The sequence below is a fragment of the Acipenser ruthenus genome, chromosome 10 (assembly GCF_902713425.1).
Source record: "Acipenser ruthenus chromosome 10, fAciRut3.2 maternal haplotype, whole genome shotgun sequence".
Lineage (NCBI taxonomy): Eukaryota > Metazoa > Chordata > Actinopteri > Acipenseriformes > Acipenseridae > Acipenser > Acipenser ruthenus.
The window spans coordinates 2,516,182-2,539,696 of record NC_081198.1 but is presented as its reverse complement, the minus strand read 5'-3'; positions in this window follow the sequence as shown (position 1 = coordinate 2,539,696).

Sequence of the window (23,515 nt, the reverse complement as noted above, 5' to 3'; positions counted from 1 at the left end):
TAAGGGTGCTTTGGAGAGACAGTCCCAGCTGGACCTGAAAGAGACCCAATTTAAACCTGGCATATAATAATGCACCCTTTACCTTACAGCTGAGATACAACAGAACAGTCCCAGCAAACAGCTAGCAAAGATTCCGTAGACAGTGTGCTGTTTGTTTGAATACAATGGCTACATGTCCACAAAGCTCGAACATCCGGTCTAATTTCACAAACTTTCATCAAATTCAAAAGGCGGAAAATGGCAATTAGATAGAAATCTATTTTAAAGGCAAGTATATTGATGCATATAATACATTCTCTTTTTTTTCTTTTGGACAATTGTGGACAATTGAATTAAATATATTGACATTGTGCAACGAATAGCCCCCACATGTATGATGCACAGTTGAAGGGACAAGCCTACCATGCTTCAGGGAAACCAGAATCTCTGATGAACCAATCCAGAGAAACACTCAGCAATCCACTCAGAGTAAATTGAATATGATTGCATTATTTATCCAATGCAGTGAATCCAGATGTGCAATCAATAGGTTTCTTTCAGTTTTAATCACTCTCAACCCAAAACAAGTGAAAGAGGAGTTGCAAATGAGGCTGTTGATTTTAAGGGAATTCAATACATCTGCTCTATAGTGACCAGGGGCTGCATTTGCTAGCCATGGACATTGAGACATTATACTGTACATATGGTGATATTTATATTGCAGTTACATAATATTACTACATATTCATTTCAAGTTTGCTGTAACTGAGTCAACAATTTCCTAAGGCATCATTAACTGTGTAACATGCGCTCTCCTTTAAAGGAGAAACAAATAGCATTGGAGAATCCTAATATTAGCAGAGTATTATCTTGAAGAAACCTTTTCACACTACCAGCAATGTCAGCTCAATGGATTTCAGAACAAGTATAGCACAGGATCCAGGGCCAGCAATACTTAATTGAAGCACTGTCGTACCATTCCATCACTGTCACACAGCATTGTGGCTGCCTGTGAGCTATCATAGAACCACTACATTACCACGCAGGCCAGGTTTTTGTTACAATCATGTTCTTAAATGCTTGATTGAACCAATCAAGCCTCCATCCAGATCCTATGCAGTGAGCTATGTCATGATACTGGTTTAACCTGGTGTAGTATGGCCCTCCATGACTGGAGTTGCCCACGCCTGCCTTTGAGGTTGATTCTGCAAAGAGCTGCAGCCTGACCTTTATTACATGTCTCAAGTCGCTTACCAGGGTTCACACAATGCTGTTTCTGATGCTTCCCTTTGAAGTAGTCACCTGTTTTATTATTTGAGAGTGTAATATATTCAATTAGAATTGATGAATACATTTCTTTTTGTGTGAATACTGAAGTAGCTTAACAAACCAGTCACATTTCCCTGCATTTAACCATCCAGGGATACAAGACGCCAGGGGTATGACATGAGCCAAGACTCCAGAGACTGTTCCATTTGCAATTAAACATGATTCCTGTTTCTGCTCATTTTGTTTTGCTAATAGTACGAACAAAGGCGGGTTTGATAGTAAACATGTCCCAGATCTGCACTGTGTTTCGATGATGAGCTTTGATCGAGTGCCTACAGTATGTATGGTCTACAAATGCAAATAGCTGTTGTGAACAACTGGGCAACTCTATGATACATGAAATACCACTGAATAAAAAGAAAGACAGTGAATAAGACATAATTGAAGGTTAATATAATTTAAAAGTAAAACAGGAAAAAAAATAATTCAGTAGAAATACTTTAAACAATTGTTGGCCTAGTTCTGAAGGAAGCTGAAGTGCCGAAGGGATTGGTATGAATAGAACTGGAAATCAAGCAATCAGGGGAACAAGTCAATGAAGCCTTTGGTACAACGATGAGCTAAAATCATCAATAAGATAATTATATTAAGGGAGAAAGGAAATGAGCCTCAGATAATGTTATGAAAAATGTGTGTGGTGTCATTTCACAGCAAAACCATTATTATCAAGTTTGTGAGACTTGTTAAGCTTTTTGGACTGCGTTTGAATTTTTTCATTCCTGACCCCTTCATCATACTGCGTGTCACTGAACCACCAAAAATTGCCACTCCTGTTCATTGCTGAGTGTTGTGTGCGCTCGGATCTACCCACACAGGGGCTGAGTAAAATTGGGTTATTGTGAATAAACTCCTTTGGAATAGTGTTATCACCATTATGCACCTATTAAACTTGACTGACTTCCACTTTTCTTATAGGAATAATATCAATCGCATTGATTTATAGAACAATAAAATGTATTTATTGGCAAATGCATTTATCTATTGAAGTATTTCTTTTTGGCAAGAATGGGAAATGTATGCAATTAGAAGGCAAATCTGACAAACATAATAATATTGTCTGTCCACTGGGTAAGGTATCTGGCAATAAATAAATAAATAAATAAAAATATTGCAGTTTGTTGTAATATACTGAGGTTAGGGGATAATGGTTTTAAAAGGGATGCAATTTGATGGCAAGATCAGAGAAGAGTGTTTTAAAGCATATGGATCAGATCATGAGTGGCAGTTTGATGATGTCATTGCCTACATGATGTATCACATTATATTATTTTGTTTCAGGTTTAGGAACTCTGCAGCCATATGGATACAATTTGATACTGTACATTCTTTACTGTTTCTTGGAAATATTGTGCAGGGATTTGGGAATAATTTGTTTCTAAGAACCCCTATAGTGCATACTTACTACTCAGTGTGCATCTTGAAATCAACCATAACACAATCACACGCACACTCAATCACATACACACACATTTATACAACCAAATGCACAAAACACACAGAAACATACACAACAATGCAGTCACACTCACACAGACTCACTATGCACTATGCACCTTCTGCTTTGATGGAAAACATCAGTAACATTTGGGACAGTTTCCCTTTTTTTAACTATTCGCTGTCTTGTAGTCTCTGCCTGATGCAGTACTATGAACATATGGCAGAAGTTCAGAAAAAATAAGTATTAAAAGAAAATTGGTAATCCTAAATAAACACTTATTTTCCAGAGTTTAAAAAATCTGCTATTGAACCCTCGAAGTTAACATCAGCAATTAATCCTTAAAAAACATAGGGCATATAATTACTGTGGGAAAAAATGTGAAAGTGCAAGATAGGTGGTCACCAGTGTTTACATTCAAAGGTATTACAGTTATTAATCAGAGATATGGTTTCACCTAATAACACTCCTACTTCACATAAAACTTTGAAAAAAAACATCCCTGCCATAGATTTTAAAGGCAGCCTAGTTGCAGTATAAACAAAATCTACCTGTCTGTGGGAAAGCTGCCTTTACACATGCTGAATCATGACAGTCTACATATTCCACAAATTAACAAAGACTGTGCTCATACCCAGTTATGACACTGTTAATGTTACATACTCATAAGTGTTGTAATGTTTAGTTTAGAAAGTCTTAGACCCAAGGCTATCATCAGTGGCATGTGTAATGTGTGTATAATGCATGGGAGATTTCTTGGTACTAACATGCGAGCCCTTGAACGACAAACCATGACATTCTCATAATTGCTTTGGCACTCTGCTGAGCCCCACTAAGATGACACCATGTGAGTCATGTAATTGATAAAGCTGAGCCTATATCCGAACAATGTGGGAATCAAGGAATTTGGAACCGTATCGGAACTCTTTGAACAGCTGTGTGCATTCCGTGATGAGCCACACCCCTCATTTGAAAACCCTGTTATCACTTGTATTGCTTTGTCTTCTTTCTATATTACAATCGGAATACCACCCTAATACATTATTATTATTATTATTATTATTATTATTATTATTATTTATTATTATTATTATTATTATTATTATTTATTTCTTAGCAGACGCCCTTATCCAGGGCGACTTACAATCGTAAGCAAATACATTTCAGGTGTTACAATACAAGTAATACAATAAGAGCAAGAAATACAATAACTTTTGTTCAAGCAAAGTACAAGTGTGACAAACCACAATTCAATACAGTGATGGGAAAACACATGGGTAACTAAATGGAAACACGTCATTCTCCATACATATATATTTTATTACTAGGCATATATTGGGCTTCTCCACTAAAACGTTTTGCTTTGCAGATATCTTGGAATCCCTGAGTGGTATCCCACACTGTTATTCATCTTCTAGGAATGCAGAACAGCTGGGGGTTAGGTATTAATCACCCATTTTACCCCACCCTGACCCCTTGCTCACTCACTATCTTGATATTCTTGAATATATCATTATCACATCTCAAACATATACAGTAAGATTTATAATGAGCAATCCGTCCCATGAGCACAGTGGTATTCTATATATTTTCTGTTTAATTGCCAATGTAGAATACCTTGGTGGAGCATTTTTTATTAATCTTATCCCATAAATTAAAGGGATACTTATATCATCATTGGGTTGACCGAGCCAGGGATTCATTTTCCTGCAGGGATGGGGAATTTTAACCCCATCCCTGCCGAATTACACAAAATCTTCTAATAATGTGATAGGCAAACCTCACTCTGCCACAATCATGTTTTTGTAAAACTGAATTCCTTAACCCTTAATCAAAGCAATGTTAAAAAAAAACAACCTTGAGGAATGACACAGAAAATACATAATAGGATATTAGAAGGAAGAAATTAAATATTAGGAAAACCCCTTCAATGTCTGCAGTGGTGAGTGCTAAGACTGGTCCGACATTCAATAATTCAGAATGCTGTACATGCTAAATGCTAATTCAGCCTCCCGTAGAATACCTGGTACAGTGTGTCCATCATCTTTTTACAAAAATCACAAAACAAAACAAGAATCGGGTGGATTTCATGGTTTCCCATTTATCAATCCTTGGCGTGTTTGGTTAAATATTTCTTGACAGAGCCCAGGAAGCAGTCAGTGGAGGACTGCAAGAAAGGCTCAGGTCTGGTTCCTTGCCCCTGATCCTCATCACAAGGTTGTAAGTTCAAGTCCCTGCTAAGCCAGGCAAGATGAGAGCTGTATTGGGTTTCAGTCTGTCAGTCAGAGAGGGCAGCCGTGTCACTCTCCACAGTGAGGGGCTAGTCATTGACCTTCTCAAGAAGAAGAAGGAAAACAGGAAACGAATGCAGATCTGTCACTGCCACCCGTGTGTCTTCTGAAGAGCAGCAGCCCCTGATAGGCAGGCAGTGCTGGTGAGGTGGGAGCCACAGGCTGCAACCGGCTGTGCTTCTTACAACAATATAGAACGATGCGGGGGGGGATAAGTGCTGGGAGCTGCAGGAAAGGAACAAACTAAACATTCAATCCAAAAAGTAAAGTACATTTCTTACCAAATCCATTTCAGATTGGTAAGGCCTGCTTGGTTGCCTGCCTTATCCAAGCATAATGCAAAATGTGGAAACCCACTGCAAACAATGCAAGGATGCTAATATTTAAGCATTAGAAAATGTATATTAATAGAGTGGTTCCACATAAGCAGTATTAAAGTACAGAACTCCAAATGGTTATATATAGAATCTTAACAAAATAATAATAGTAATCTTTATATAGTGCCTTTATAGTGGACCACCATCACAAAGCGCTTTACAAGATACAAGACTAGGGTGTGTGAACTATGCATCAGCTGCAGAGTCACTTACAACAACATCTCACCCGAAAGACAGAGCACAAGGAGGTTAAGTGACTTGCTCATGGGTCACACAATGAGTCAGTGGCTGAGCTGGGATTTGCACTGGGGACCTCCTGGTTACAAACCCATTTCTTTAACCACTGGACCACACAGTCTCCCAAATAAGGGTTTCACAGAACCACAAACCTATGACTGCCACTTCTGCCAACTTCAATTATTGCATCTTGTTTTGAGTCCAGTACTGCTTTTTAGAGGTACATTATAAGTGAATTATTGCACAGTACTGTGAAATTTCAATGCAACTTTTCTAACGTACAGTCTGCTCGAGGTGTGAGGGTAAGTCGTGCATACAGTCTGGGGAGTGCAGGTTTGCATCCTGGCTGTGAAAAGTTGCCGATTTCCAATGGGGGTTGCACAGGGAGTGTCATCTCCTGCATGTTAGGGATGAAAAATTGCCAGGGACGACCTGCCCAAGTGCCTGGTGAGGGCAAAGCAGAGACCTGCTGGGCTGGCCTTTGTACTCCAGAGGCTGGTAGCTCACCGACATCCACTGGTGAGGTCCTGGGTGTAAAGATAAGAAATCAGAAGACACCCTCTTACCTTCCATTCTCCTGAGCAGTGGTGGGGAGTTACTACAGCGAGGGAACATGTTGGGACATTGTAAATTTAACTGGGATTAAATAAAACTGTCAAAGTACAGATGGGAATGCAACGGCATACCTTGCATTACAGTTAAAAGATAAAAAGCTCTAGTTAAGTATCTGTCTTAACCAAAGAAGGTTTAGTCTAGACCATGGGGATAACATATAATTGAAGATACAATTATCTGGCATTCAGCCTCAGTCCATTCACTTCTCCTCGTGATGATAGTCCCTCATACACAGCTGTTCTGTCCTACAGCCTCATATGCTTAACTACATTATTGTGCATAGTTAACCGATGACATGCAAGAATTGTATGTTAAGATAAGGAATAATAACGCCATACAATGCCAACAGTATAAACTGACGGCTTATTACTCATCAACAGCTCATGAATAAGGTATGTTCATTCATCTGGGGTTTGAGTCACATGTAAAAAAAAAATGTATTAACTGCTATATTCACAAAAGGAGAGTCTCTGCTCTTAGTTATGATATCAGAGGCCAAATGTTAACCGCGTACTGATTACATGCATAAGTAAAAGTGAAAATGATGCAGGTAATACTTTGCATTGTGTCTCTACTGTGTATTTACATAGAAATGTATTTGCTTTGAAATGTATTTGCTTACGATTGTAAGTCGCCCTGGATAAGGGCATCTGCTAAGAAATAAATAATAATAATAATAATAATAGTTATTTAAGTGTACTTACAGTGCAGCAGTGTGGAGTAGCGGTCAGGGCTTTGGACTCTTGACCGGAGGGTTGTGGGTTCAATCCCAGGTGGATGACACTGCTGCTGTACCCTTGAGCAAGGTACTTTACCTAGATTGCTCCAGTAAAAACCCAACTGTATAAATGGGTAATTGTATGTAGAAATAATGTGATATCTTGTAACAATTGTAAGTCGCCCTGGATAAGGGCGTCTGCTAAGAAATAAATAATAATACTTATGCATAATTACAATGTACTTATTGTGTAAATTCTTTTGCATGATATAACCCTAATCCTGAACCTATCCCTAACCCTAACTCTAAACCTAATCCTAGCCCTAAACATTTTCTGATACAACTGTGTACTTACATATATCGAGAAAAAAGATGCACTGTAACTATGCATAATGACATTGGTTATGTGTGGGTACACATGTATTTACTAAATAGGTACTATGTAAATACACTGTAATTATAGTCACTCAATGCTACTGTATCAATAGCTTAATCCTTCAGATCGCTTAAGCTAGTTGTATGTGCTCAGATGCTAAAATAGGTTTTTATTAAAATCATAAGTTCAAAGCTGAAAAAACATACAAGCCTATTTGATCTTTATTACCATTGTGAATAACTGCATTATGTCCATCAAATCAGTTCTCTGATTCTAAGTCTGTGACTAGGCTGAAGACCTGAACCCTCACCTCCTTTCCCCTAGGGGTCGAGGGTGGGGCCTGACGTTCCCCTGGCACTTCTCTTTTGATTGCTCAGAGGACCGCAGCTCCCAGCTTTGACGTTTTAATGAGCTGATGCCGCTACATTAGCTGTGTGGCCATCTGGAAAAAGTTTGGGAGAACCAAATGCCATCTGTAAGATATTAGGCCAGGGGTCTATACCAGCTATATGGTTTTCAAAGGCAACGGTGAAATAAACACAAACTGTATATAGGTTGTAATCAGAGAGGCGAGGAAAGAATTCACATTTTTTGGGAATAAAAATAAAAATATCCAGTTTTCAGGAAAAGGTAAACAAGGTCAAAATTTGCTGGTCCCTTGAATTGACTGTATATACTTTAAAAATGTTTTAGCTGAGTTGAATTTATTTTACATTTATATTGGAAAAAAAACATTTTGTTTTACTGTCATTCCTTTTTTGAAAATGACCTACAGTAATACATGTAATAATAATACTAACAATAGTTCAGTTTGGCCAGTAGGGTGTTAAGACTTGAAGACTTGTGTCAGGACTTTGCAATGCATTTCATTATCTGACGCACGCCGCCAGTATTTTGGAACAAGAGCTAATTGAAGACAGCATTATGAACACAATGTGGATAAAATTTAGGGCTGTGTGATGATTAGAACTTTGGAACTCTCGTAAGTTGTGACTGTACCCTAACTAGTTTGGTTGAGAGCAATTGAGTAATCAATCACAGATCAGAGGATTAATTGATCAATAAAAAAAGTCAATATTAAAAACCCTGTATATATATACAATACAGGGCTATGGGAACTGTACCCTCCCAATACAAACATTAGCATTACTGAATCATTTGATAATTGTGCTTAAAGATACATAAAGTGAGTGTAAAGGAAGTGGTCTGGATTAAGTTATGCTTTGTTGCTGTTTGTCATAATGATTTATTAATGCCACACAGTTCACATTTCAATGCTGATAAAGATCAAGAACATTACTAATTTGATGTGCACATGTTTTTTGTTTGTGTACGTTTTACACTATTAGGATGCCTTAGGGAGCAGACTAACGCATTGTGTTTGCCAGAAATTGTCTTTCATTATTAATTAAAGAAGAGCCTGTTGAAAGCGTATATAATTAAAGCTGACAGTGGTAGTTTTAATGATTCATTAGATGTAGTGGATGTAATGTTCCTTAGGTCCAAACAGGTGGAAATACAGTCTCACTAAACGTCATGCTGGTCCCACTAAGGGCTCATGAAATATGAATCATGAAGTATTCTCTCAACCCCAGGGACTGAAAGGGTAGACAGTGATCAACTCCCTATTTAGAAAAGCTAAGCAGGATATTACTAACCTTTCTATTTCACAATCTGCCAAGGGTACAACCTTGAACTTTCTGTTTGAAACTGTGTCCTTGTTTTCCTTCACCCACTCCCAGTGCAGTGACGGTGTGTCTGCAACTGTACTGATTCATATATATATATCCCCACCCTAACCCTAACCCTAACCCTAACCCTAGCTCCAACCCCAACCCTAACCCTAACTATAACCTGCAATATATACTGTAGTAACATATATAATAGGTTATGCATCCATCTAAGTATTTCCACAAAGGGTCTTTCTCCATCTTGTCAGAATGCTTAAATTTATGTGTCTGTGTATCTGTGGCTTTGCTTGTGTTTGTGTCCACAGTCACAGTCGATGCATTGTTAAGGCTGCTACACACCAGATGCGATTCAACAAGCAAAACTGTTCAGCGATGCGACAAAATGAATAGAACCCATACTTTTGATAAGTATCTTTCACAACACAGGCGACACAGGGGTGACACAGGGGCGACGTGAAAGAAAGAAAATTGAATCCTATTTTTGTGATTTGTTGTGCACCAACTAGGGAATTGACCAATCAGAGAACAGCTTCAATGCACGTGGTCCAGCAGGGGGAAGCAGTATTCAAATGACAATTATACCAAAAAATAAAACCAACCGTGGAAAAATACCCAGAGTTTTATGACAAAGTTCATTGCAATTATAAAGATGCAGATTTGAAAGGTAATATATGGGAGTCCATTTCAAAGGCACTGGGTAAGCCTGGTATGTATGATTTATTGCCATATATGTTGAAATACCGTCAGAGAAGGCACTCATAATTACTACATCATGCTGACAAAGATGTACCAGTCTTGATCATAGTTTTGTGAATAGCAATTTTTAATAGTTTTATAGATCGGGCAGATTTCCAATCTGTCGCATCGCCTCTGTGTCGCTTCTGGTGTGTATGATCATGTCGTTGCGAAAGTATCTTGTCACCCAATGAAAAATAACATTGCGGCTGGTGTTTGGCGGCCTTTACTGTCATCTTTGTCAGCATTTTCAGCCTTCTTAAAGAAGTAGTTTATAATAGAAGAAGTTCCTAGTGCTCTTTTCATTGCATCAAGAGAACTACTGGCTGAATCAGACAGTTGTGTGGGAGATGTGGATCATTTTCTTAATCTGCCTATTGTGCAAGTTCCGGCTTGACTACACCACTACTGGGAGACACCCTGGATTGCATTAACCACCTGTCTGTGAAATAAAAGGTTAAAGCACTGTCTGGTCCTGTAAGATTCAAATTCCAGAGACTTTTCCAGCAGGATATAGGGTGATCAAATCAACTCCTTACTTTCTTCTGCTCACAATGTATGATTGAGAATAATATTTTCATTCACTTCCCTTAAAATAAATGTTTCATGATGATGAGTTGTGATACAAACGTGAAATAATACAGGCTTGTTATCATTACTAAGTGCTTTCGTCAGACGTCACTGTTATCAATATTCCCCAGTTTCATGTAACATGTAATGCTGCTGTCCTTTGACCTGAAGTATATTGTTTATTTGCCTCTCTGGGTCCTCACTCTTTCTTTGGTATCAAATCCTGGAATGGAACAATATTATTCATTTTCACGTGGGCTTTGCTGCACACAGTGTCGAACGAATTGGAGCTCTTTGTTCCTGGTTTCGTCCTATCCTTCCGATGAACGCCACCATTTAAGCTGTTTGGGGGGGGGGGGGGCGCTGAGATCAGCCTTTCATCTGGTACACAAATGGCCTTTACTGCTTACAAAGATTATACTGGGAGAGTAGTTTTATTAACTTTTCAAACACGCATTGATTTAAAGAGTGTTGACTTGTGTAGCATGTGGGAGGCAGTTCATAAAACACAAACAGAATCTGGAAAAAATATTAAAAAGAGGGCATACTCGGTTTTTAATTTAATCCAAGCTGATCTATGTGTAATTTAATGGAGCACACATGGAGGGGGAAAAATTGGATGCAAGGAAATAATTAAAAAAGCACAAACAGGAACTAGTAACTGCTTTTATTTCTAGGTCTTCATTTGCGTCTCACATTGCTTTTAAACTGGTACAAGCTTCAGTTTACTATTTCTAAAAACGACATTACAGTGACAAAATAATTTGCTTTGTTTATGTGTGAACTATTATTATTATTATTATTATTATTATTATTATTATTATTATTATTATCATTTTTAATTCAGTGTAGCTTACTGAACAGGGAGCACTGTTTTACCAATGTTGAGCTTAATTGCCAAATTTCTGAATGTTTTTCAGTTTTATTTTTTCTTTGTGTGTGCTGGTCGCCTAGTGAATCTGGCACAGACAGTTTAGTACAGTTTAGTTTACTGTAGTTCAGTTCTAGGTCCCACCTTATCTTGGCACTGTATGTTAACATATGCCTTCGGAAATCACATTGGAATCTCATGGGCCTCCAAGGTCCCAGTCTGAGGTACTGAATATATGTACAGATATGTTTTTGTCTGTTCACATGTATACTCAAGAAAGGAGTTCATTCTTCAGCTCGACAAAAGGACAGCTGGAGCAGTGGTCAATGGGAGCTTCCTTAAATGTGAGATCAAGGATCACGGTGTTTATGGGCCAACTTTAAACTCTAAGAGGTTAGGTAATGTTGTGTTCCTTAAAATATTTCCATAAAATATGAACAGTGGGGGTCGGTAATAAAATGTTACATAACCATTTGCTTGAATTACTTGTTCCCATAGGAACCAAATGGTAGACTCACTTGTGCACTTGATGCCTTCCCTGCAGAGGTCATGCTAATGTCATCGAATCACAAATCAGTCTTTATGGACCAGCCGCTTTAGCGCCAGCAGAAAATCTTCAGATTCTCTCTTTGTTGATTGTATTTAACTGCAGTTATCTTGCTGAGGTCGGCACAGAGTTTTATGCACGTGAAGTAGTTAAAGGGAAAAACAGATACCGAAGTATTCCCTCCTAGACCATTTAGGCTTTGGACCAAAAACGACATCAACTAATTCACTGCTCTCCCACTACAAAGAAAGGTCACTTTGCTTCCAACTTACTTCGTAATTTCCTTTATAAAATATCTTCAATAAATCAGAGCTTTTTCTTTTGGATTTACTTTACTTTCCACCACCAAGGGGTCTTTGGTTACAAAAACACAATTTTGTGTCAGGATTCCATACTTTAAAAAACAGTAGCGCTGTATTTCAAAATGTGAAAAAAAATAAGCTTTAAGGTTATTTTATTCCCACCTTGCTACACTGGTGCCTGGATTGATGGATGCCTCCTGTAAAAAAAAAAACATTTTCGAAGTTTAGAACTCTACATAATTACAAAAGACACCATTTTTCATTTTGTAATTAAGCATGTTACAGCATTCTAACATCACAAGCATGTGTGTAATTATTGTGTTATTACAGTGATTTTTTATAGTAAAAGTGTTACCCACAGATGTGTATATAAGGTTTAACACCTATAGGAAATCATTAAAATACAGGTTTGTGGGATATATAATGCTGAACATACACATTTTAAAAATGTCCCTTAATTGTGTAACAGTCTTGTTACACGTGTAATAACACATGTAATAATGATGTACTAATGCAACTTAAATGACATCTCACAATATATACGTAGATAAATGAATCAATATACAAAAATGAAATAAAAAAAACAAGTGTCTTAAATTGAGGTAGCTGTATTATACTGAGATGCTATGCCTTTAACAACAGTTTGCTCTTTGAGAAAACTATTTTTCCACATTTCTGTCTCAATGGGTACCTCCAAAAAGAAGCCAGATTGTGTCAACATGTGTTTCTGACATTGTCAGCTGATCGGCACAATTACAAAAACAGTGCAGCCTCATTCCAGGCTTTGTAATAGAGAGCTCTCTTTATCCGCACTCTTCCATTTATAAGAGCCCCCCCTGGCTTCAGAGATGGATTTGAATACTTTGTAGGTCTGTTCATCATATAATGGCTAGCCCTTTCCCCCAGAAACTTAACACCTGATACCAGACCAGCAGAAAATACGAAGTCAATCCTTATTCCACATGCAACCTGACATACAGCTAAAAACACTTAGTGAAAATGAAATGCTTGAAAAGCTGTCATTCGAAACGGGTGATAAGGTTCATGTGGCAAAATCATCTGAATTGCTTCAAAGTGCCCGTATAAATTCACATGGCATGCAAACCTCATCTTAAATCCCAAATAGCAAAGTCGTAACCAACAGACTGCGCGTGGAATCTGGTAAACGCCAGGCTAGACTCAAGATTAGTTCTGTTTTGTTAACTATTCAGCTATCCCTGTTACGATTCTGTGGGTCTGTATTCACAAAGCTTTAACCCAATAGTGCCACAAAACTAGAAAATAATACTGGCTGTATAGCACCACTGTATATTCTGAATGGATCCCATCCAAATAAACATAGAGTTGACATTTTTCTTTAGAACGTACAGCCCTTTCTGGCGGCGGATTCATATTCAAATGTTTTGCCCAATCACAGCCGTCTCCAATGAGTTATTGTGCAGATACCTAAATACAACCCCCCTCTTCCTACACCTGGATTCCAGCCAATCTGGCAAACATACGCTTGTTTAAAAACACAATGATGTCATCTACTGGGTCTCTACCTGTTAACAAGCTGTAAATCATAATGAGAGAGAGAGAGAGAGAGAGAGAGAGAGAGAGAGAGAGAGAGAGAGAGAGAGAGAGAGAGAGAGAGAGAGAGAGAGAGAGAGAGAGAGAGAGGCACAGACATTGCAGAACATCACAGGGGTTATAGCCCAGTGTTGGGGCTATTGCATTCATCTGCCACAGGATATGGCTCGATAAACCATTATGAAAACCAATAGTTGATTAATCAAGAAGAGGCAACTACATTGTATAAGTGTGTGTGTGGGGGGGGGGGCTTTTTTGGTAACACTTTACATGAAGTGTCTCTCATCGCTGTATCTTTACATAGTTGTTACTTTTTAAATACATGTCTACTTACACATAATTACAATATTATTATACACAGTTATAATGTATTTAATGTGTGGGTTTTTATTCATGCTATAACCCTAACCCTAACCCGACCCCTAACCCTAACCCTAACCCTAACCCTAATCCTAACCCTAACCCTAACCCTAACGCTTTCCTGATACAATTGTGTACATATATCGTACAATTGTGTACATATATCGTGCAATTTTTTTTTACCCTTTTTATATTTAAATTAGGGTTAGGATTAGGGATAGGGTTAGGGTTAGGATTAGGGTTATATCATGCAAAACATTGTAACTGTGCATAATGACATTGTAATTATGTGTAAGTACACATGTATTTACTGAGTAACTACTATGTAAATACACAGTAATTAGAGACACCATGTAAAGTGTAATCCCTTAAATACGTAGTATCATTTAAATCTGCCGCATCTTTTAAGGCTATACTTAAAGATACATTGCATCCTTTCACCTTAGTTGTTTGTGCATCACACTATCACAGTACCTGTCTATACCTATCAGCAGCAGACAGTACTGTTTGTAATTCATGTCACAGTGCAGGTGGACCTCATAGTCTTGTTGTACTCACAGGACCCCAAGCTCTGGCCAGAGTTCTGTAGCTGTCTTCTGAACTGCCTTAACACATCCTTGAAAGGACTATCCAGCTCACAGAAGTGTAAGCAGAGATGAGAGCTGGCACAGTCCTGCTGGCAGCACTATTCTCTGCATCTGTATAACTCTATAAAAAAATAATCAGTGAATAGTTCATGAGCTGACCGTTTCTTAACCCAATACACTATCTAACACATCCATAGTATACTGACATTTTTATTAGCTGGGTTTATTTAATTGAGCCACAATACTAGCAGAAGAGGGAGTGTATCCATTGTTTATAGAGTGAGAGGAGGATACTAAGGGCCATGAAGGCCGTTTGAAATGTTTTTAGTTTTGGTAAAACTTTGCATTATGTGTCTCTAATTACTGTTTATTTATATAGTAGTAAATACATGTGTACTTGCACTTAATTACAGTGTTATTATGCAATGTACGTAATGTGTAAATCTTTTTGCATGATATATGTAAGTACTCAGTTGTATCAGAAAAGGCTTAGGGACAGGGTTAGGTTTAGGGTTAGGGTTATATCATGCAAAAACTTGCAATGTTTGCTCTCAAAAGTACTCTGCAGAACCACAGACCAGCCTTCGGAGTTGCCAACATCTTTCGCAGATGTCCGTTTCTCAGGGTAAATCAGACCAGCCTATCTCACAGAAACCTTGACAGCTGACAATCATGAAAACACTGTGGTGGGTGGAAATGCCAACAATGAACCACAGCCTCTGGGATGCAAGCCGAGAAGGAAGATCAGCATGTGCCTGCCAGAGCACTTCATTATAGCAGCCAGGAATTTACAGATGTAGCATGAAGCCCTTTTGCAGCAGAATGCATTGCAAATCAACGACTCTGTGGTGCTTTACTCCAAAACAACACTGTAATATAACTAGGTTGCAAATGAAATCTTACTAGAAGCCCAAACTAGGCTTTCTCTTTTGTTGTAGATAAATTACCAGTTAAGCTCGGGATCTCTCTGAGATCTTTAATAACCTGATAAACTATTTTTTTTCCCAGAATATGAAATTGACATTGCAATTCCTAAATGTTAAGCAGCACTTGGGAATAATGAATGTGCAGTCTCATAGACAAGCCCAGGATGTCGATGGGTACAGAGGCTGGTCCATCTTTGCTTATAAGATGTATGAAGGGAGGGAGGGAGGGTTGCTCTATAGCTGCCCTGCAGTACCGGAACCTGCTTTGTAAATTAAATAAAGCTCCCTGCTAGTTCTGCTAATCCAGCACTTTAACACTACATTAAATACATGACATGCAATGCATTTGCAATGACAAATCATTAATAATGTGACTCAATTAATTTGGGCCTGTGTGGATAAAACATGTATCCGGCAGCATCAGCTTTCTCTGGTTTGGAATCTAGTCAAGTTGCTAAAATAAGCAAACAAATATATTTCTGTCTCCTTAATAACACTGTGGTATCCATCTGTTGCTTTGCTCATGGGATCTTAAAGAATGACTTCCTAGCGTTTTTCTATAATTACCTAGCTCTATTCGCCTGAGATCACCAGGTGTCACTGCTAAACGCATTCTGGCAATTTCTCTTATTTTTTGGCAGGAGAGCAATGTACGTTTTTTGCCAAATTGGAAATTAAAAGATTTCAAAACGTTATATCATGTGCATTTTCCTGTATTTTGTAATGTATCACCTGTCTAATATCCTTTTACTGTGCATGTGTTCTGTACCATACGTTATTGTTGGTTTTGCTTGGATCATTATTTGCAAAAGTTGCTTCTAAAAAGATTATGGGCTTAAGTGCACATTTCAACACTGATTGGCAATTCATTTCTTATTTTATTTTATTTGTTTTGTCTTTTTGTTTAGAAAGTTTTGCACGTAAATCATTTTATTTTAGCCTGTTTATTTTAGAGCAGCATTTCGTGACAATAGGAGTTCCTTTTTGTAAATAGAAAAAATCCCATCCGATTAAACTGTGCTGTATATCATAGTTATCCTTTAATGTCAACTCTAGAATAACAAAGGAAATGCTTTATTTATTAGTTTATTAAAAGGGATAATAATTCAGGCAAAGCTTGAGAATTGGACAGGGTACTGTTGTTGGAGAAGTTTTTTTTTAACCGAATAGTGTCCATTTCTTGAACAATTTATGTCAAAAGTTTGTTGATATTATTATTATTAAATATGCACCATAGCACGTGCCTAACAGAGGGTCATAAGAATGGATTCACAGTATCGGTGCTGCAGACGTCAGTGCATGTTCGATGCAAATGTGATTCGTCATAAGGCACCATTGCCATGTCACTTCTGAAAACACCACTTCTACCAGTGTAGGAGCGATCAAAAGGCAGTCCACAGAATGTGTTCTATATGCATCCTCTTGACATTTGAAAAATTATTTCTGGAGTTTTGAAGAGCTGACAGATACAAGTACATGTGCAATTACACATAATTACAATGTTATTATGCATAGTTACAATGTACTTAATGTGTACATTTTCTACACGGTATAACCCTAACCCCCCTAACCCTAACCCTTTTCTGATACAATTGTGCACTTACATATACAGTGCAAAATGATTTACACATTAAGTACATTCTGACTATGCATAATAACACTATAATTGTGTGTAAGTACACATGTATGTACAATGTAACTCCTATGTAAATACACAATAATTCAAGACACTTCATGCAAAGAGACAGCTCTTCTTCTTAGAAGGCGGGTCTGAAAAGGGAAATAAAAGGAATGGTCAAAGTATTCTTAATTTTCTTTTTCTTTTTGGAGACTTTTCTGGATTTTAAAAACATATTAATTACGTGTGCTTGTTATGTACAAGCAGTGTTTGAGTTTATCTTTCCTTGTAAATCACATCTGATGATGACTCAACTGTGCTAATCTCAGTTTCACTTTTAAAACAACGACCCGTCTGCATCTCATTTTATTCATCCGAGATAAGTGCCCTTGATGTTTATAATCACATTTTACGATGTCTAATTAGAAACAATGGTGGCTGGACTGCTTTCTACCTGCTGAGTCATAAAGTTCAAGTGTGTAATTAATGTCAGCCTGCACTCTATCAAAGCAAGGGGCTAGTACCGGGCTCGCTAATGCAGAGTGAGTTGAATGCAACTGTCTCTTAAGGGGCTGTCATTAAAGTAGAAAAGAGAGCCCAGGAGATGGGGAGAAACATCTGTTTGGTACACTGAGGACTCATCAAAGTAACTTTTCCCAGTCTCTTTGGCACGGCTGCATGGTTGTTTTATGTCTACCTTAGCTTTGGTGATTTAGTTTTTGCAAGTCCATAAAGTCAAGTTCACAACACATAGAACCCAGAAGTCCATGAGTATACAGTATAAACACCAATGAAACTCTTAATGGGCTTGTCCGGTTATTGTAAAAGTCATTTTCTTATGTTTTATTTTACATTTTTTTAATTTTAAGATTGACAGGGTTCAAACACCTTCATCGTGTAATGTATCTCAATTTTCTGATTGTGTATTTAAATATGCATTTCATCCTTGTTCACTTAATTCTGCATACTGTGTCATTCATTCATTCCAATTTTATTATGGGTGTTCTTTATCAGATTAAATGTTCATTAAATACATGTGAAGTTCATGTTACATGCGTTATGATTGCTGCATGTTACAACTAGTACATACAGCAGCTTGCTTCCGTTGCTCATGCATCACTTTCTACAGGGTGCTGAGATTGATGCAGTCCTTGCTAACAGATTTCAATTGTTGGTTTGATACACCTGCCTTTTGCAAGAATGACGGCGAGGTAAACATTTTACAAACTGCAATATTGCCAGCTGTGTTTCGATGCCCGTCTGAACCATTCATTGCTTTCAGAGCTCGCGTTGATTTAACAGTAAATCCTGTCCGCCTGGAATATCAGCTTCTTTATAACGTAACTTGATTCAGGTTATAACCTCCTTGTCAAATTTGTGAACTAACTGTTGCATGCGCTGCCGTGTTTCCCCAGTGCTAAGGTCATGTTTGTTTAGCCATGTGGGCAGATGTTTGAACAGTATGTTTAAACACTGGATATATGTTGCAGACAAGTGCGAAGTTTACAGAACCTTGTTTGACCAATCTTAAATATTTACTGCTTGCAGGAGATAATGGGTTCACCTGAACATCATGCACATACCAGTGTAATTGTGTCATGGTACACGCAGCAGAAATGCTCCCTGCTTCCCAGTGTTAGATAAACTTTGTAATTATCAGTTCTTGTCCTGAAATAAATATAGAAACACGCCTGTTTATTGTCGCTACTTAAGATGGTGTGTTGGCACATTCAATGGAAAAAGTTCAAATGCTATGATAATTTCCACAGTACTATACTTCACTATGTAAGGAAATGCATTTTACATCTCCAGTATTTTGACAGGTATGAAACACAGGTTCTGAAAAAGTAGCAGTTGCAGAATGAAGCATGTGTTTTACATTGACTACTGCTGCATAACATAGTACTTGTATGGCTATGCACCAACCCCTGTCTCACAAGCCTGTTTTTCAAAGGCTTTTATTGTTTCTCAGAAGACTTTCTAGAATGGAAGAATAATGTGGCGCTATGTTTCCATTCATCCGGGAGTCAAGATGTCTCTGTTAAATGAGGAGGAGCGGGATGGAAAATGCAGCACAATGAAGCTTGTTAACACTTTATTGTACATTACCTTCAGAACTGAGCCTCCCAGTCGAAGACCACATGTTGTTGAATACTGAGCTTCAGAGCTAGGCTTTGCATGCATTTTACCTTTGTAGGTTTGGGATCCAATCAAGTCAATTGAAATGAATAGGTTTGGTGGCATCCAGTGCCATTAGTCCATATCTCCAAACCAACACATGCTCCCGGTGACACTCTCTCTTGAATCTGACCAGATGTTTTACAGAATCATTTGAAAAGTCAAGAAGCAACCATACTGAGCAGCCAAATTCATATACTCAGCCAGGACAAAAACAAGGACTTGAACACTCATGGCTAATTAATTGAACAACTTTACTAGTCTTTAGGTAATAAACAAAAAAAGACAAGGGTTACATATTAAAGTGGGGACTACACATTGCATTTTTTTTGTTATAAAGTGTGAATAATATATCATTTTGCTTTTATTTAATGAATTACTGTCACTAGGATATTTAAATTCCCTTTAAACTTTTTTAAAATGATAAACATTATCAGGACACTGCACTGAAGTAGTTAACTAAAACTTACATTATGCCATTATGTTACAATTGGATACATAGATAGAAAGTATTGAAAGTGCGAGCTGCAGAAAATCACACACACACACACACACACACACACAAACACACACACACACACACACACACACACCTTACAGATCTGTCTGACATGTAAAATGTTACTCTGACCAAGAATAAAGTAGAGTTTGTTACAGTACCTTGCTGTTGCATCTTCTACACTGATTATATAATGCTAATAAGCCATTAGGGCACAGTATTGATATAGGGGTACAATCCTCTTTATCGCAAATACAAACTAAGGACAACCAACAGCACTCTTCCTATTACTCTGCTGCTGCACGGTGCCCCATGTATTAGTGATATATTTAGAGTCTGCCTATGCAATATCCTCTATGAAATACATTATGTGGCAAATTAGGAGCTATCCTGTTTTCCACAGTATATTTCAGGAAGGATGCAGTTGCTTCTGAAAATACTTGTGTACTGCAGACTATAGTGCTTATTTTAAAAATCAGAAGAGAGATAAACTTGTGAATAACCCTCTGAGAAATAGGAAGTGTCAGAGAGCTGATCCTGGGATGCGTGACGCAGAGGATGCTCCCATATCAGCGTTATCGACTCCACATCAATACAAGGGGACCTCAATCATGCGCTGTTTGAACCACACCTTTATTCACTTGGAGGATCTCCAACATCTGGGTCACGGCTGTAAGTAAACCTTCTATAGCGTGGATTTCAAACGAAGGAAATCCTACTTATCTCTTTCCTTTACCAATGGCTGATGGCACCATTGTACCACAGCAACTCCCTTACTAAACAATAAACACTAAAAGGATCTATTGTACATGGTGAGAACTGCGGTCAAGTAGACAGACATTGATGGCATTAAAGTGCAGTCCCGGTTTTCTTATCTGTGTCTACTTCTCTAGCTGTACTGTTGTGGTTGTTTTTCCTTCCTATAATAAACGATAAGGATTTAATGCCATATCATTTCTTTGTACTTTCCAGGAAAACAGAAATTGCTTCTGAATGCAACTATTGTCCAATATGTTAAACAGATCATATCTGAATGCAAAGCTGACTATAGGGGCTAAATGGCTTTGCATTTATCTCTTTACTTTAATCTTTGTCAGTTGAGCTAATCTGTAATGACTCTTTTAAGCATACAGTAGGCAATGCACTAATGGTTCCTTTTGATAAGAGGGCACTGAAAACTTACTACTACTTATTTTAAGTAAGTATCTGATACAGGGTTTGATTATATTGCCATTGCCTTCATGCAAGTGGAAGACGATTTAATTTTCTTACAGGCAAGTTGGTAAGCAATGGAAGATATAGCTCTTCAAATACATAACCAAACTACATGTGTAAAACATGTAAATGCAGGCTTGGTGTAGTCTTTAGATACATGTTAAACTTGTTACACAAATCTATTTCTATATATTAGATGGATGAAATCGTAGCCGTATCTGTCCAGAGATGATAGACAAAGAGAAGCAGATATGATACCTTTTATTTCACTAGACATCTTTCCCAGTGTCTACAATGATCTGCTCGGTATCCAGTAGGAAACCAGTAATGCTTGCTCCACTTCCTAACTCTTGCTGGTCACCAGCACCCAGGCAGTCTGGCACCCAGGAACTTTCAGCAGGAAAGTAAAGTAAAGTACAGGTCCAATTCACTGTCAGCACGGATCAACTGTGAATAAACCGACTTAGTGAAGGAGCATGGGAACCACATGACAAACTTTAATAAGAGATCTCTGCCAAATGACATTGTCAGCTCTGCAGAGTGCCTAATACCTTGCCGTTGTCATTTTCCATCAACGTATTTTCTGTAACAAGTTTAATGGGATGATTGATATTGACAAAGAGATACAGTATGCAACCAATGCCTCAGCAATGATGCATTAATAAGAGACACGGCTGCTTCTTCAGATATTGTACAGCATGTACTTTAGCTTCTGCAAGCAGCTTTTATTTCCCATCAATGCAGAGAAAGCTGTTGCATACTTTACCTTGTATTGATTTTCCATTCATTTATTGATTGCTCTGCATGTTTCGTGGTCTGGGGGAGTCAGTCGGCTTGTTTGATTTATGCCTATATGCCTTCCGGTCAGTTATTATTTAGGTGATAACAGCCCTTACTCTCACTTAATTCCATTGAACCAAAAAAAACTAAAAGAGGTAACCTTTTTAGAGCTCAGAAGCCAAAGTATTTAATTTTAAAAGTTATGTATTAGTTTATATGGTGTTACGTTCAATGGTGTTAGTGGTCACTTTAGAAATGGAGAATGCTCCCTAGACCTAGAAATACAGGTTCATAATAGGGAAGAATGTAAAACTGAACTAACTTGAAACCAGCAAACTCATTTCATGTGTGACTCGAGCTAGTGTTACCATATGACTCCATGCACACTAGGACAGTTTGAGACACTTCTTATGGAATGTTTAGCAATGATAGACAACCTGTTACATCTGTATTGTTTAATATACATTGTGCGATTAGTTAGTGGTCAAAATTAGTTTCCATACTGTAGTTTACAATGACAGCTGAACAGTATCATGTAGGCTATGTACACAGTGGCCATTTTATTATGTGTATGAAATTTTTAAAATCACTGTGGTTACAAATTAATGACATTAATATACCCAATGCCAAAAATCATAAAAATGTATTGTCTTTGCATGGGAAACGCTACCAAACACCATAACCCACATAGCTGAGCAATGATTTTCATCTACAGTAGGTCTGTTTTCAATATATTTCAAGGGTCTCTTAATAACTAAGAAACAAAACAACATCCAATCTGATTCTCATTTTTAGACATGCCTTGCAGTTCAATTCAAAATAATCTTGAGGTCACAGCATCCTATTCATGTCCAGCTTGAACTTAATCAACATACGCAGTAACACTATCCTTGTACTTGAACCCTCATTGATTAGCATTTGAACTTTACTGTGCACATGGTTCAGAGTCAGTGACCTGTTATAGAACTTACACCCAAGTGTGTCCCAGTAGACATGTTGTCCTCTTGAACATTTAGTGCATTTGAAACGATTTTCACCCCCTATATACTGTGTCACGTTCTTAATCTTTATAGATATGATTCTGAAATAGTAACCCGAAATGGCAAAATTATATATTCAATACTAAACCAATGTTGCAGAAAATAAATCCTTTAATTCATTAATGAAAGAGCTTTGAACACAGGTCATGTCCTGTTCAAGGTCATAGGTCAGTCCTTCCTAAGTGCATTTGCAGAGCTGCTCAGTAATAATCTCCACATGGCAGAAGAAAGAGCACAGCATGAAAACTGCCTTGCGTCTCTAACAGTCCCAGAAACCATTGGAACCATCAAAAAGACTTTAACACATGATTCTGTAAATACTTGATATTATGTTGTAATTTTTATTTTTATTAACTTTTGGGCAAAATTGCTTTTGGAGACAAACATTTTTTATTTCAGTTTTAGTTTTCATTTTTAATTATGATTTCAGAAAAATAAATGGTTAAGAGTTACTTTTTTTTAATTTTTTTTTTTAGCTTGTGTTTTCCATTTCTAAGCCCTCTCATCCCCTCCCATTGAAAAGGCTGCCCTCAAACAACCTTCCCCTAATTGGTAAGAGCTGGATAAAGACACTATCTTCCAAAGATGTGTAGAGTGTCCTCCAGCAGTAGTCCAGAGTTGTAACTGCAACTTGATTAGAAGGTTTGGGGATTGATTTATTATGGGT